The 16,535-nt window shown below is 39.0% G+C and overlaps 1 protein-coding gene across 1 annotated transcript in view; it reads left to right on the plus strand.

Annotated features, from left to right (window-relative positions):
* Positions 1–16,535, plus strand: part of LOC101334013 (olfactomedin-like protein 1) — a 386,099-nt gene that overhangs the window by 74,019 nt on the left and 295,545 nt on the right. The window lies entirely within an intron of this gene.

Consider the following 16,535-nt stretch of genomic DNA (forward strand, 5'->3'; position numbering starts at 1 on the left):
TCTATTAGAAGGTTAAAAGTTCTGGGGCTTCCCTGGTGGCGCAGTGGTTGAGAGTCCGCCTGCCGATGCAGGGGACGTGGGTTCGTGCCCCAGTCTGGGAAGATCCCACATGCCGCGAAGCGGCTAGGCCCATGAGCCATGGCCGCTGAGCCTGCGCGTCCGGAGCCTGTGCTCCGCAACGGGAGAGGCCACAACAGTGAGAGGCCCACGTACCGCAAAAAACCAAAACAAAACAAAAAATTTCCACCTTTCCTAATTATAATTTTAGTCCACCCAGAATCCAATTACATTGTGCAATGTAACATAGGCCTCCTGTATTAGCTTGGGCCGCCATAACCAAGTATATAGACTAGGTAGTTAAAACACCAGGAATTTATTTCTCACAGTTCTGGAGGCTGAGAAGTTCAGGATCAAGGTGCTAGCAGATTCAGTTCCTAGTAAGAGCCTTCTTCCTGGCTTGCAGATAGCTGCCTTCTTGATGTGTCCTCACATGGTGGAGAGACAGAGCTCTGGTCTCTCTTCTTCTTCTTGTAAGGACAATAATCTCATCGTGGGGGCCTCACTGTCCTGATGTCATTTAAACCTAATTACCTCCCAGAGGACCCAAATACCATCACACTGGGGGTTAGGGCTTCAACTTATGAATTTTGGAGGGGCACAAACATTCAGTCCATACGACACCCATATTTCTTTTTCTATGTGGATAACCAGTTTTCTGGCATATTTTCCCAATAATCTGCAGTGTATGCTCTGTCCTGTATAGGTCTCTATATATGAAGAGTCTGTTTCTGGATTCTCTTTTCTATCGATTTTTCTATTTGAGTATCTCTACCAATAGCACTTGTAAATTAGTATCATTCTATGATAAGCTTTAACATCTGGAAGAGAAAATTATCCAGCCTGCTTTTTCTTCAGTTCAGTCTTGGCTTTTACTTGACTTTTCTCATAAATGTTAGAATCAGATTGTCAAATTAAAATTTCTTTCTGGTGTTTGGACTTCTATGAAGTCTATAGATAAATTCAGGGAAGTTTTACATCTTCTGTGATATTGAGTCTTTCTATTCATGGTCATAGTGCACGTCTCCATTTATTTAGTTCTCCTTTAAAGTCTTTCATTCAAGGCTTATAATTTTCTACATGAGGATGTCTTTCATGTATTTTGTTAGTTTTATTGCTAGGTATGTTATTTTTTGTTATTTTCAATAGTATCTTTTCTAAAATTGCATTTTCTATTGTTGCTATATAGTTATGCAGTTTAAATTTTATATATTTATCTTCTATTTGGCAATCTTTTAAAACTTATTACTTATAATTTATAGATGCTTCTGAATTTTCTTTGTAGATAACCAGTCATGTGAGTTACGATAGTTTTGTTTGTCTTTTTATAATCCGTATACCTTTTATTTTTAATTTAGTGCACAGACTAGGATTTCCCTTACAATGCTCAATAATAATTGTGGTAGTAGTCATCCTTGACTTATTCCTTTTAAATGGAATGTCTTTAACATTTCCATTGAATATGATTTTGCTACAGATGTATCATGGTTGTCTTATCATATTAAGAATGTACCCCTCTATTCCTAGTTGACTAAGCCTTTTATTAAATTGTAGTATAGTTGATTAACAGTATTGTGTTAGTTTCAGGTGTACAGCATAGTGATTCAGTTATTTTTTCTGATTATATTCCATTATAGGTGATTACAAGATATTGAATATAATTCCCTGTGCTATACAGTAAATCCTTGTTGCTTATCTGTTTTATGTATAATATTTGTATCTGTTAATTCCATACTCCTAATTTGCCCCCGCTTTGGTAACCATAATTTTGTTCTCTGTGTCTGTGAGTCTGTTTCCATTTTTTATATAGATTCAGTTGTATTATTTTTTAGATTCCACATATGAGTAATACCATATAGTATCTATCTTTCCCTGTATGACTTCACTAAGTGTAATATTTTCTAGGTCCATCCATGTTGCTGCAAATGGAAATATTTCATTATTTTTTAAGGCTGAGTAATAGTCCATTGTATGTTTACCACATCTTCTTAAGCCAGTCATCTGTTGATGGACACTTGGGTGTTTCCATCTCTTGGCTATTGTAAATAGTGCTGCTATGAGCATAGGGGCGCATGTATCTTTTCGAATTATGGTTTTCATTTTTTCTGGGTATATGCCCAGGAGTGGGATTGCTGGATCATATAGTAGCTCTACTTTTAGTTTTTTAAGGAACCTCCATACTGTCTTCTATAGTGGCAGCACCAATTTACATTCCTACCAACAGTGTACAAGGGTTCCCTTTAACTCAGCCTTTTTATCACAAACATTCACTTTATCAAATGCTATGCTTGTGAGTTTTTGGGTTTTTTTCATTTTAACCTACTATTTTTGTCAATTAGGTTGATCATTTTTCTAATTTTGAGTCAATCTTATATTCTTAGTATGATCCAGACTTGCCTTGATCTATTGCCTGTTTTATACGTTGCTGAGTTTGGTTTGCTATTTTGTTTAGCATTTTTTGCATCTGTGCTCATGAGTGATATGTGTAATTTACTTTCTTGTATGGCTCTTATCTGGCTTGGAATCAAGGTAATTCTTGATTTATAAAACTATCTGGGAGAATTATTTTGGATACCTCTCATTTGTTCCTGCTCAGGGCCCCTGGAGGCTTTGGGGGTTTTTGTTTATTTTTCTTCAAACTGAAAAGGGCTCCCTTAGTCTCTGGCTTCTGATTAGTTCAGAAAATAAGGAAGGGGAGAGAGTGAGGTTGGGCTGTTTATTCCCCTAGATGCCTTCATTGGAGTATCCATAGGCTGGCCGTAACCTTCAACTGAAAGCCATAGTCCTGAATATGTCTTTATTTTGCTGTTGTTCTTAGACTGTTTTTCTGGGTATAAAAATTGGGGTGTGGGGCATAAAACTCTCAGCTACTCTGATTGTAAAACGATCATTCCATAGTTTCCTGACCTTCAATTGCTTCAGAGAAATCAACGTTTAGTCTAATATTTATTCTTTTGTATGTAATGTTTCTTTTCTTTCTTACTGCTTTCAAGATCTTGCTTTCCTGTTTAGCGTTTTATAGTTTAACTATAACATTGATAAGTGGGCATTTATTTTTATTTACCCTGACTGAGATTTATTGAGTTTCCTGAATCTGAGATTGTATCCTTTTATCAGTTCTGGAAAAGTCTCAGTCATTTACTTCTTTCCATTTGTAGAAGTGTTATTTGCTGCATTTTCACATTTGCCTAATATATATTTGATAGCCTCTCTTTTTTTAACATACTTTCAATTCTTTTTTTTAATTTCTTTTACCATTTCATACATAGGCATTTTTATATTCTGCTGCTTATCATGCCAGTAGCTATAATTTTTGCATCTCTGATTCTTTTGTTTGAAATTTCCATCAACTCTTACTCATCATGCATTGTTGATTCTTGGACTTAGTTATTTGTGACTGTGAGCTCATCTAGCTTAGAACTTTATCAGTAGACATTTTCAAGCTTTGAGTTTAAAGTGCATTCCTTCAGAGATGACTTGTGATTTCTTCTACCAGGTGCCTAGGCAAACTACCGACATGGAATAACTTTAAATTTTGAGCTTGAGGGTTTTTGGACAATGAAGTAGGCTGGATATAAACTGCAACTGTGTAAGTACAGGCTTTTATTAATGGTTAGAACCTGGAAGGGGTTATTTTTTCTTGCTTTACCTAGATTAAGTCCAGGACAGGATGTATTTCCAGTGTCTACTTATTTAGGCAGAAGTTCTGTTTTGTTTGTCCTTTAAGGATGTGACCCTCAGTCTTGAGGACTCCAACCTTTATGTAGGATTCTCCCTCAGTCCGCTAAAACTCAGGCACTAAGCCACCAGAGATTCACATTTACCTCCATTCAAACTCCAGCTCCACAACTTACCTCTGTAGATTCATGCTTTCTCATTGTTTCCGGCACTGAAAAATTCCGTTTTTGTTCTATCAGCCCTGCTATGCATTAAAAAGGATTTTGTAATCTAGTATTTTTACTTGGAACATCCACCCTATGTTTGAAATACTGTGTTCTATATTGCTCAAAGCCTGTTCAAAAGAGCAGTTTTTACTTGTACTAACTAAATAATAATCTATGTATGTATATATCTATTATTTATTAACATAACTAATAATATATGTTAAATGCCTTGCAATCGAATACGAGAAAGAGCCTGAAGAGGTCCTGTAATCTAAAATCCTCATTTAGCACATAAAACTGAAGTGGAGGGCCATTCAGAGAGTCAGCCAGGGTCACACAGCTGAATCATGGCCAAACAGGACTTAGGAGTGTTTTTCAACAGCCATTTCAGTCTGTTCATGAAAAGGTGTCTCAAAATTATCCTATATGCTGGTTTACTTTTCTTTCCCCTTTTTTTCCTTGGTAACTTTTACTAAGCTTTTAGATCCCAGCTTAAATGCCCCTTCCTTGGACGACTCTTATATGAGCCCTGGACTAGAATAGGTTTTTCTCGTATGTGCATCCATGATATTCTGTAATTCTATTATTATTCGTAATGCCTTTTTTCTTCCATATATGTAAGGCTTTAAAATGCAAGTTTATTTATTCTTGTTATTATATGAATGATGTATATGTTTTATTTATTTAAAAAATGTTTAGTTGAAGTATGATTGACAAATAACATTACATTAGTTTCAGGTGTACAACGTAATGATTTCTATTTGTATATATTGTGAAATGATCAGCATAATAAGTCTAGTTAACATCTGTCACCATACATAGTTACAAATTTTTTTCTTGTGTCATTATACTTTCTAATATGTATTTGTTCAATTTTCTTTCTTCCCTATTAGACAGTTCTGTGAGTGCAGAGACCTTACCAGCTTGTTCATTACTCTGGGCTTAGCCTCTAGAATTGTGTCTGGAAGTGATACTAATTAATAAATACTTGCTAAATAAAATTAAGTTCCTCATGAGGGGCTAATTTGGTGAGGCTCTAGGGACTGGTTTGGTTGGGGGGGGGTGTTATGCGGAGCTGAATCTATTAATTGATTTTTTAAATTTTGTTCGTTATTTCTCTAAGGAGATTATGAGTTTTATAAATGTTAGCAGTCAAATAAAAATTAATCCTCACACCTTCCTGTGAAGGAACAAAAAGGCAATTATTGAGTGTAAGACCGATAGTTTAATTAAACCTCTCAACTATTGAAGCCAGATCCATCAATAATAATATATAATGCATTTCTGTGGGATGTATATCAGTCAACAAGAGAGGAGATAGTATCTGGGGGAAGGTCCCAGTTGTGAGGGCATGAGTTTAGCGGTCTGGGTGAATGTTGGCTGTTGTGCCTTTGCTCTTGGCAGTTTTAGTCCCCTCCGCTCATCACTGGCTCCCTGGCAAACAGGCCCTGAGCACTCCAGGAATTTCTCTCCATTGCCCACTTAGAAACTGGTTCTGAGACTTTCTCTAGGACCTATGATCATCTCAGCTAGACTCTGCTTTGGAGGAGATGCCAGAGTTCTCACACGGTAACAGTAGAAATCACAAGGTTCCCTCTATGCCAGTATTGATCCCAGTTCATAAAAGGGAAGGGTACAGTTTGCAGCAGCATAGACTTTCTTTTAATATTATAAATTTTAAAACCTTGCATTTCCATGAAAATTAGACTTTGTGAGCGGTGTGCAATAATTTGCGGTGGTCGATTTAGGAATTTCCCTGTTCTGTCTTCCAGGGCCCTGGGGCCATTTCTAGACCTGATAAAGGTGGATACCTGGAAACACTCAGGGGAAGATAAAAGTATTCAGGGAAGCCCAGGATGCTTGCTTTTCGCAGTTGAATGAATGTGGGACAGGCGGTCTCCTGACTGAAGAATTTTATTCATTTAATCCTGTTTCGTTCCCTTATACCTTGAGTCCTGAGTTGTTATCGTATGATTTTATGGCCAGTGGTGTTCTGGTAGATGTGTTAACAACCAGCTGGGGGTGGGGGATATGAGGGGGACCTGATTCGTAGCATTTGCTTGTTTCCATGGTGTAAATACTCGCAGAAGGGCTGATTTCAACCTACCGATATAATATCACTGAAGGTGGAGTTGGCCAAAGGTTCTCACATTGGCTCCGGCAAGTGCCCCTGATAAGAGCCTGCTCCAGTAGCGCTGCATGTAGTGCTGAAAACACTAAGGCTGACTGGTCCTAAGGAACCAACAATTTGAAAAACCCCATGGAAAGCCCTGGTTTCCAGCTGACAACAGAGAAGCCAAGTTCCTTCTATAATGTGGATGTAGGTGGACTTCAGCCATCACTGGGGTCTAATGAGCTGTCTTCATGAGAGCCCACTGAATCCCACCCTACTGTTTTTCCCATTCATGATCCCTCAGACATGTTATCCCCTGGACGTTTAGATTATTCAGAGGGAGTGAAAAGGGGCAGAACTGCAGAACAGAACATCTGAAGGAAGGGATCAATAAAACTACAGGTCTCTGAAAAATTGACTTTGATAGCTTTTATTGTAGTGTAAGTGCCGGGACAATGCATTTGCTTTTTTTTTTTTTTTTTTTTTTTGCGGTACGCAGGCCTCTCACTGTTGTGGTTTCTCCCATCGCGGAGCACAGGCTCCGGACGCGCAGGCTCAGCGGCCATGGCTCACGGGCCTAGCCGCTCCGTGGCATGTGGGATCTTCCCGGACCGGGGCACGAACCTGCGTCCCCTGCATCGGCAGGCGGACTCTCAACCACTGCGCCACCAGGGAAGCCCTGCATTTGCTTTTTTACTTATTTATTTTGGGCTGCACTGGGTCTTCGTTGCTGCGCTCAGGCTTTCTCTAGTTGTGGTACACGGGGGCTACTCTTAGTTGTGGTGCGCGGGCTTCTTATTGCGGTGGCTTCTCTTGTTATGGAGCACGGGCTCTACGTGCGTGGAATTCAGTAGTTGTGGCATGCAGGCTCAGTAGTTGTGGCCTGTGGTCTCTAGAGCGCAGTCTTAGTAGTTGTGGCGCATGGGCTTAGTTGCTCCACGGAATGTGGGATCTTCCTAGACCAGGGCTCGAACCTGGGTCCCCTGCATTGGCAGGTGGATTCTTAACCCCTATGCCACCAGGGAAGTCCCGCATTTGCTTTTTAAAGTGAAATGTATGACATATACAAGAGTATATGTAATGCATATGTGTTACAGAACCAAACTTAGATCCACTCGCCCCATGTGCAGTAAAGCCAATCTACTGACACCAGTTTGTGGTGAAGGAAAGTACAACGTTTATTGCAAAGCACCCAGTGTGAGGCCAAGCAAGAACTGGCAGCTCATGGTCAAAAAGCCAGAACTCCCCGATGGCTTTTAGGGAAGTGTATTTAAAGGCAACATTAGGGGTGAGGGTTGCAGGGTGCCTGATCAGCTTGTAGACGTTCTTCTGATTGGTTGGTGGTGGGGTAACAGGGTGGTATTTTGGGAGTTAATGTCATCAACCTTCTGGTTCCAACCTGTCTGGAATCTCCAGGCTTGTGGTCAGCATGCAGATCACTTCTTCTACCTGGTAGGGGCTTTATTATCTGCAAAACAACTCAAGGATATGGTAAAATATTGTCTATAGCCCTTAAAGAGGAACTAAAGGTCCTTCACTTTGTTTTATGGCTAAACTATGGTTATTCTGCCTTGTTTGACTTTTTCTTTGTTTCTGCATTTTCTTACTTCCCTGATTAAATTTGCTATTTGGATTCGGGGAAGGCCTAGGAGGCTAAAGGTTGTGTACAAACAAGAGGAGGAGGACATGGGGTGGGGGGAGGTCTGTCCCTGGGGAGGCCCCACAGGGTCCTGCTTGGTTCATATGTATGATTGAAAAACAATAATAAAACGTGTATCTGTCAGTCCAGAGCTTAGCTGAAGAAAGATAACATTATCAGTCTCTTTGAAGCTCCCTGTGTACCCCTCCTCTGTCCCCAAACTCTGCTGCCCAGGTAATCAGTATATTGAATTTCATATCTATAATTCTGTTGTTTCTAAGTCATTTTACCACATAAGAATAGTTTGTTCAATTTTGCCTATTTTTGAAGTTTATGTGAAAAAATTATATTTTATGTATTCTTCTGCAAACTATTACATTCAATATTATGTGTATTGAATCACTTACTTTCACCTACATACTGTAGTTCTTTTTTTTTTTGGCAGGGTGTTTTAGCATTTCATTGCGTAGTGTACGATAATTATTTATCTGGTCTCTAGTCAGTGGTTATTTGAATTAATTTTGTTTCTAGTTTAGAAAATGCGGCTATATGTGTATGTTCTGTACATTTCTCCTGGTAAATATGTGCAAGAATTTCTCTAAGGTATGTACCTGGGAATGGAGTTGCTAGATCAAAAAAACGATATTTCTTTTTTAATGCAGTTTTTAAAGGTTACACTCCATTTACAGTTACTAAGAAACATTGGCCATATTCCCCACGCTGCACAATATATCCCAGCAGCAGTACATGAGCCCATCTTAGTCTCCATTCTCTCCAACATTTGGTATTGCTACATACTCTAATATGGTGACCACAGATTCTTTTGAGTTTTGTACATTGACAATTATACCATGCATGAATAAGTAGTTTTGTTTTTCTCTATTTTCCTTTTTGATTCTTTTGGCTTCTCCCCTCATCCTGCTTGTTGCTGGCTTTATTACATTTATCAGGACTTCTAATACAAAGGCCACTATAATAATTCTTGGCTTGTTCTGATCTTAAAAGGAATGCTTTGAATTTTCACCACTAAGTAGGACATTGCCTATAGACTTTGAAAACCTGAATGGATATTGAATTTTATCATAAGATTTTTCTGAGTTTATTGAAATGATCATATGTTTTGCTTCTTTTATCTTTTAATGTGATGAATTACATTGCTTTATTTTCTGATTTAGGTGAGAACTTGTGTTCCTGGGATAAATCCTACTTGTTCATGATGTAGTTTTTTCATCTACATGAATATACATGAATGTGTGTGTGTATATTCACCTGTTTGGTTTATTAATATTTTGTTAAAGATTTTACAACTAAATTCATAAGTGAGATCAGCCTCTGATTTTATTTTATTGTTCTCTCTTCATCTGGTTTCATCATCTCAATGAGTGATGGAGCATTCTCTCTCTTCCTAGTCTCTTGAAATAATCTTTTCCTTCAATGTTTAGTAGAATTGACCCACACAACTTTCTGGGTCAGGTGTTTACTTTGGGGGAAAATGATTCCATTCCTTTGATGGCTATAGCAGGATACAAGTTTTTTCTTTCTTTATGCATTGATTTTGGTGATACAGATTATTTTAGAAATTTGCTTATTTCATCTGTGGCTTAAATATATGGACTTGAAATTCTTCATAATCTTTTCTAATCTTTTTACTTTCTGCCTCATCTGTAGTTATGTCCTTTTCGCATTTCTAATACTAATGCATGATCTTTTCCTATTTGTTCCTGTTCTCTTTTTCTTTGATCAGTGCCATTGGAGGTTTGTCAATTTTATTAGTCTTTTCAAAGAACCACTTTTAGTTTTGTTGAGTCTATTTAAATTTTGTTTTTTACTTCTTTTTTTGACTGTATGATTGTTTTTCTCTTTTTATTTTTTGGTTTATTCAGTTATTTCTAATTTCTTATATCTTTAGGTTAGTAATTTTAAGTCTCTTTAAACTTTTTCTAAACCACCTTATTGAGTTATGATTGACATGTAAGAAGCTGTACATATTTAATGTATATAACTTGATAAGTTTGGGGATAAGTATACCCTCATGAAACTATCACCACCATCAAAGCCATTGACATATCTATTACCTCCAAAGTTTCCTCCTGCTCCCTTTGTTATTATTATTAATATTACTATTATCATTATTTTGGTGTGGTAAGAACATTGACATAAGATCTACCCTCTTGGCAAGTTTTAAGTATACAAAATAATGTTATTAGCTGTAGGCACAATGCTGTATAGTAGATCTCCAGAAATTATTAATCTTGCATAACTGAAGCTTTAAATTTGCATGTGAGGCTATAACTTGCCCTTGAAGTACTGCTTTAGCTGTATGTCAACAAATTTTGATATTTATTACTTTCATATCATTCTGGTCTAAGTGTTTTGTAATATCACATACAATCTTTTTCTTTGATCTGTATGTTACTGAAAGGTGTATCTTAAAATTTTCACGTTATATAGTTTTTAAAACATGTTAGTGCTCTAACTTAATTGGAATGTGATCAGATAATATAGACTATATTTTACAGATTATTTGATATATGTTGAGATTTGCATTATGTTATCTTCCACTTCAGTTTTTATAAATGTGTTGTATGTGCTTGAAAAGATTATGCATTACTGACAACCATATCTTGATTGACATTTTTTGTCAGGCTAATGTATCAGTTAAGGAGTGTTCTCATTTCATTCTTTTACATGTAGATCTCCAGTTTTCCCAGCATCACTTACTGAAGAGACTGTCTTTTCTCCATTGTATATTTTTGCCTCTTTGTCATAGATTAGGTGACCATAGGTGCATGGGTTTATCTCTGGACTTTCTATCCTGTTCCATTGATCTATATTTCCAGTTTTGTGCCAGTACCATACTGTTTTGATTACTCTAGCTTTGTAGTACAGTCTGAAGTCCTCTAGCTCTGTTTTTTCCCACTATTATGTTTATTGTTGTTGAAATTTTCACGTAATTTGTCTTTATTTATTTATCATCTTTATTGGAGTATAATTGCTTTACAATGGTGTGTTAGTTTCTGCTGTATAACAAAGTGAATCAGGTATACATATACATATATCCCCATATCTCCTACCTCTTGCGTCTCCCTCCCACCCTCCCTACCCCACCCCTCTAGGTGGTCACAGAGCACCGAGCTGATCTCCCTGTGCTATGCGGCTGCTTCCCACTAGCTATCTATTTTACATTTGGTAGTGTATATATGTCCATGCCACTCTCTCACTTCATCCCAGGTTACCATTCCCCCTCCCCGTGTCTTCAGGTCCATTCTCTACATCTGCATCTTTCTTCCTGTCCTGCCCCTAGGTTTTTCAGAACCTTTGTTTTTTTTTTTTTTTTTTTTTAGATTCCATATGTATGCATTAGCATACAGTGTTTGTTTTTCTCTTTCTGACTTATTTCACTCTGTATGACAGTCTCCCGGTCCATCCACCTCACTACAAATAACTCAGTTTCGTTTGTTTTTATGGCTGAGTAATATTCCATTGTATATATGTGCCACATCTTCTTTATCCATTCATCTGTTGATGGACACTTAGGTTGCTTCCATGTCCTGGCTATTGTAAATAGTCCAGCTCCGTTTTTCTTTCTCAAGATTGCTTTGGGTATTCAGGGTCTTTTGTGTTTACATACAGATTGTAAAATTTTTTGTTCTAATTCTGTGAAAAATGCCATTGGTAATTTGATAGGGATTGTATTGAATCTGTAGATTGCTTTGGAGAGTATAGTCATTTTGATAATATTGATTCTTCCAATCCAAGAACATGGTATATCTCTCCATCTGTTTGCATCATCTTTGACTCCTTTCATCAATATCTTATAGTTTTCTGACTACAGGTCTTTTGCGTGCTTAGCTAGGTTTATTCCTAGGTATTTTATTCTTTTTGTTGCTGTGGTAAATGGGATTGTTTCCTTAATTTCTCTTTCTGATCTTTTGTTGTTAGTGTATAGGAATGCAAGAGATTTCTGTGTATTATTTTTGTATCCTGCAACTTTACCAGATTCACTGATGAGCTCTACTAGTGTTCTGGTAGCAACTTTAGGATATTCTATGTATAGTGTCATGTCATCTGCAAACAATGACAGTTTTACTTCTTCTGTTCCAATTTGGATTCCTTTTATTCCTTTTTCTTCTCTGATGCCGTGGCTAGGACTTCCAAACCTATGTTGAATAAAAATGGCAAGAGTGGACATCCTTGTCTTGTTCCTGATCTTAGAGGAAATGCTTTCAGTTTTTCACCATTGAGAATGATGTTTGCTTTGGGTTTGTCATATACGGCCCTTATTATTGGATTGGCCAAGAAGTTCATTCGGGATTTTCCTGTAATATGAAAAACCCAAATTAACTTTTTGGCCAACCCAATATGTTGTGGTAGGTTCCCTCTGTGCCCATTTTCTGGAGAGTTTTTATCACAAGTGGGTATTGAAATTCGTCAGAATCTTTTTCTGCATCTATTGAGATGTTTATATGGTTTTTATTCTTCAGTTTGTTAATGTGGTATATCACATTGATTGATTTGCGGATATTGAAAAATCCTTGTATCCCTGTTCAACTAAGTGTTATTCAACCTAGAAGTCCTACTACGCTTAGCCCTCACCACATTAAGCAAGCCCTTCCTAGATCTACCCAGAACAGATTAGGTGTCCCTTGTGTGCTCTTAAAGTTTCCTCTTTGTTCCTCTTCATAGCAGTTATCACATTTGATTGTGAGTGTGTGTTTATCCCACTAGACCAGATACTCCTTCAGGGCAGTCTGTGACTGAACCCTCAGTCCTTAACCTAAGAGTTGGCTGTTAAGGGCGTTTTGAGTGAAAGAATGAATGAATGAAGATAGCTCTAATATAGTGTGTGTCTTTAATAGGATTCTCTAGAAGCAGAGGCTGAGAGGATTCTTGTGCAGTGATTTGTTGGGGGACTGCTCTCAAGTGAAATCTGTAAGGAAGGAAAGGGGAGCAGGATAGGAAAAGAGGGGAGTTTGGTTAAAGCCTGTCCTGAGCGTAATCCCATAACTGTGGAACATGAAAGGTACCATGGAGGTATCCCACCCTGAGACAAGGGGGCTGCCTTTTCACCCTGTACTAGTTTGTCATTGGCTGCAGGCCACCCCTGGGTAGAGGGTATAACTTACCAGTCATTTAAGATGGCTCCCATCAGCTGGGGAGAATTCCTTCAAGAAGGATGCAACCATGAGCTGTGGGCAGCCAGCACTCACAGCAGCTGAGGATTGGGTGCACCGGCCTGGTAAAGGGGATCTAGGCAGGACTGCAGTGTGATACAACAGAGCAATGGGAAAAGGGCTTATGGAGACACAGGAGAGATGCTGACTCACGTGACCTCTGAGATGTAAGGAAATGAAGAAGGAGAGAAAGGACTCTCTTCCTCCCCCACTACCCCACTATATACTCCTTTCCCAGCCAGGAGCCTGCTTGCTGCCTCTGTGTGGGTACCAAGGCAGGTGTCTGCATAGCCAGCCAGGTGCCCCTGAGAGGGAGGCTGGAGTGGGCTCCACTTGGTCCCTGTTTACATAGATATCTCCACAGTGAACACATTTGGACAGCACAGTTCAATGAAAAAAATCTGCAAGCCTGAACATCTGAAGGAGAACTTAATTGAGTTGTCAAGGACAGCAGTTTCATCTCTGAAGAAAGGTGAGGCTAGTCAGGTAGAATGTCCCCGGGACCATTTTTAATAATCTTCTACCTGTGGAAGCATTACTGTCCAAAATAGTGACCCAGTTTCCCGACAGAAAGCCTTGTCCCATGGATTGGCGTTTGCTTGCTTAGAAAATGAGTTTTGAGCCTTTGGAGAATCCAAGTAGTCTGTGGTATTTACAATACAGCCTTACTGTCCAGTAGTTAAGTGTAGTCTAATTCTGACAGATGGCTTCAAGGGAAATTTTCTTTCAGATTGGATTATGCTTCCATGTCTAAATGTTCTAATTAAGGGGAGTGTATAAACATAGTGGGGAGGGGAAGGGAGGGAAGGTAGACTGTTCCTTAGGAAGCTGTTTTGGAAAATGACCACGTTTGCAATCTTTATCCTCCTAGCCCCACACGCGCAGCTACACTGAGAATCTAGGCCACTGCTTTGCTAAAAGCATAGTAGTGCTGGATCAATGGTCCGCTTTCAGCAAGGAGCCCTCACTTAATTTCCTACGAGGTCCTGTCCCTCTAGCCTCATTTCCATCTGGTTTCGTCTTTTGTTAACTGTCACGTTAACTAACTTTGTAACTATCTTGGGGTGTAATTTCCAGAATAATTTTATCATTAACAGGACTAAATTTTTTATTTTTATTATTTTTTTTGCGGTATGTGGGCCCCTCACTATTGTGGCCTCTCCCGTTGCGGAGCACAGGCTCCGGACGCGCAGGCTCAGCAGCCATGGCTCACGGGCCCAGCCGCTCCGCGGCACGTGGGATCTTCCCGGACCGGGGCACGAACCCGTGTCTCCTGCATCGGCAGGCGGACTCTCAACCACTGCGCCACCAGGGAAGCCCAGGACTAAATTTTTAAAACCCCAATTGATCTATCAATTCAGTTGTGTTAAACATTGCTAACCATTCTTTTATAAGTCTAATACTTTGGTTTTAAAATATTTAATACTTAAGATTCTACTCTATTACCTTTCTCTTTTTTTCTTTTTTAAGTTTTTCTTTTTCTCTTTTCCTTTGTTTTTTGTTTTTATTTCTATTATCTTTCTTAATTCTTACCAATTTGAGACCTAAGTAGCTATAGGAAAAGTCTACTTGGCTGTCAGATACAGAAGGATGGATATTGCATGAGTGGGTTGAGAAAAATCTAATCTGGAAGTCAGGGAGTGAGTTCTGGGTTAGGAAGTGAGTTCCAGTTCTGTCGCTATCATTTATCCAACAAATGTTTTTGAATACCTACTGTGTGCCAGGCAATGTGCTAGGCATCGAGTACGTATGGTCCCTACTCTCGTAGGTCCTGAGAGATGGGAATGTGGGAAGAAGGGACAGATAGTAAACAGAAATTTTCCCAGATAATTATTTACATGTGTGGTTGGTACTATGCAGGAGACATAGGTGAGTACTACTTTTAAGACCTAACCTAGCCTGGTGCATCAAAAAAGGATGCTTGGAAGAGATAACATTGAAGTTGAGACTAAAGGAAGGATAGGAGTTGACCTGGAGGAGAGCAAAGTTCTAGGCAAAAGGAGGTGGCATGTGCAGAGGTCCTGAGACAGAAACAATTTTGGCAAGTTCCAGGAGCAGAAAGCACAGAGTGGTTAAAATTGGGGGAACAAGATGGAAAATAGACCAGAACTCAGGAAGGAGCAAGATTAAGTAGGGTCTTATAGGCAAGAATAAGTCTTTGGGTCCTGATTTTATGAGTCATTTTTGAAAGATTTTGAAGAGTGACACAAATAGATTTATGTTCTTAAAAGATCGCTCTGGCTGCAGTGCAGAGAATGGACAAGAGGGGACAGTGAGGAAAGGGTCAGGCTATTGTAGAGGGCCAGGAGGGAAATGATGATTCTCTCACCAGGATGGTGGTAATAGACAAGGAGAAAAGTAGCAGATTCCAGAATTTTTTAAAAAGTTTTTTTGAGGAATAATTGGTATACAATAAATTGCATATGTTTAAGGTGTACAGTTTGACAGTATTTGACATATGTATACATTTGTGAAAACATCACTACAATCAAAATATCGAATATATTTATCACCCCCAAAACTCGTCTTATGCCCCTTTGTATCCCCTCCCTGCCATCCATCCTCCAATCCCCAGGCAACTGTTAATCTAGATTCTGTCAGTATAGATTGGTTGGGATTTTTCTAGAATTTTATATACATAAAAACCTTACAATATGTTCTTTATTTTGTTTAGCATTTTTCAATCAAAATAATCATTTTGAGGGCTTCCCTGGTGGCGCAGTGGTTGAGAGTCCGCCTGCCGATGCAGGGGACACGGGTTCGTGCCCCGGTCCGGGAAGATCCCACGTGCCTCGGAGCGGCCAGGCCCGTGAGCCACGGCTGCTGAGCCTGAGCATCCGGAGCCTGTGCTCCGCAACGGGAGAGGCCACAACAGTGAGAGGCCCGTGTACCACAAAAAAAATAAGTAAATAAATTCTCATTTTGAGATTCATCCATGTTGTGTGTATTAATAATCCTTTTGTTGCAAATTGCTGCTCCCTTGTATGTATACACCACTATTTGTTTATGCATTGCTCATTTGGATTATTATTATTGGATTATTTGGGTTATTTTAAGTTTGGGACTATTACAGATAAAGCTCCTATCACCATTCATGTGCTTTGTGTGGGCATGTGCTTTCATTTTTCTTGCATGATTACCTAGGAGTAGAATGGCTGGATCCTGTGGTAGGTGTGTGTTTACCTTTTTAGGAAACTGCCTAACTTTACCAAAATGCTTGTACCATTTTACCTCCACACCAGTGGTGAAGAAGTACCAAAATGCTTGTACCATTTTACCTCCACACCAGTGGTGAAGAAGGTTCTTGTTGCCCTACATTCCCACCAGCACTTGGCAAGGTCAGTCTTTAAGTTTAGACATTGTAAGGGGTGTAAAATGGAATCTCATTGTGGTTTAACTTGCATTTCCCTGATGACTTACGTTGAGCATCTTTTCATGTGCTTATCTAGCATCTGCTTGTGTTCTTTGCTGAAGTGTCTGTTCAAATCTTCTGTCCATTTTTATTTTTTTAAATTAATTAATTATTTATTTTTGGCTGCGTTGGGTGTTCATTACTGCGCGCGGGCTTTCTCTAGTTGTGGTGAGTGGGGGCTACTCTTCGTTGCGGTGTGTGGGCTTCTCATTGCAGTGGCTTCTCTTGTTGCGGAACATGGGCTCTAGGAGCGCAG

The sequence above is a fragment of the Tursiops truncatus genome, chromosome 8 (assembly GCF_011762595.2).
Source record: "Tursiops truncatus isolate mTurTru1 chromosome 8, mTurTru1.mat.Y, whole genome shotgun sequence".
Taxonomy (NCBI): domain Eukaryota; kingdom Metazoa; phylum Chordata; class Mammalia; order Artiodactyla; family Delphinidae; genus Tursiops; species Tursiops truncatus.